This window comes from Sciurus vulgaris, assembly GCF_902686455.1.
Source record: "Sciurus vulgaris genome assembly, chromosome: 3".
Taxonomy (NCBI): domain Eukaryota; kingdom Metazoa; phylum Chordata; class Mammalia; order Rodentia; family Sciuridae; genus Sciurus; species Sciurus vulgaris.
In genome coordinates this window covers 74,235,817-74,236,840 of record NC_136463.1, presented here as the reverse complement: position 1 = coordinate 74,236,840, position 1,024 = coordinate 74,235,817, and positions in this window count along the sequence as shown.

The window sequence follows — 1,024 nt, the reverse complement described above, 5'->3', positions numbered from 1 at the left end:
AAGCTTCTTCGAACTCATGCCGTCTGGGCATCAGTTTACACAGATCATTATTAAAGGCTCCCTCCCTTAGGACTGGGGCGGAAAAAAAAAGTGTGTGATTAGACTGAAAGAGAATGAGCTATTATTATTTCTTCTTCACATCAGATTAATTCAGCATTTAAGCATTCTTCGAAACCACAGTCTTAAGGTCCAGCCCACTTCCAGCCATGGCCAAAAAAAAGAGAGAGAAATCTGGGGTTTTAAAAAACGATTTCCTTCTTTTAAAATTACTATAGAAGGCATAAGAAAGAAATCTCGTTCATCTTTTTTTGTATTTTAGAAAGTATGTTATGGTTTCAAGTTATAAGGTTGTAATTCCACGTTCAAAAATGAGAACGTGTTAGGCGAATTTGTACGTAGTTCACAATATTGTAGAATGACCCGGTTGTTATTTTACCACGTGCCCATGATGATAATAAGGATCATTTATGGCTTTTTTGGAACTCGTCAATTTTTTTTTTTCTCTTTGCAGTGCTAAGGGATGGAAACCAGGCCCTTGCTTGTCCTCATTTTGATTCTGGCCACCTTTTGAAGCAAGAAGGAAGGATGTGAGGGCAGTGACTGCTTCGAAATGTGACATTCCCTGGGAGAAGTGAAAATATTTCTATGGGTAAGCAGGGGAGAGGAATTTGCCAACATAAGGTCTGAGCTCAGTGCCTCCTGCAAAAAGGAAGTGCTTCCCCAAAGGAGGGACTTGGCATAGCAAAGACTAGGAGAGAGCCCAGATTCTGTTAGCAACTTAACCACTTATCCTGGAAACACAGCATATTATTTAAAAGATTCCATAGTTTGTACTCATGTATATAAAGGTAATAATTTTTTCATTTTTAAAGTTTCTTTAAAGTCTACAAAATATTGTTATTAAACAAAAATAGTAGTTGTACATTACAACTCTGTTAAATTTATTGCATTTTAATAATTTTAAGTATCACATAAGTGATAAAAAGAAAACCATGACCCGTAATCTGGGCTACTGGGAAGGCTG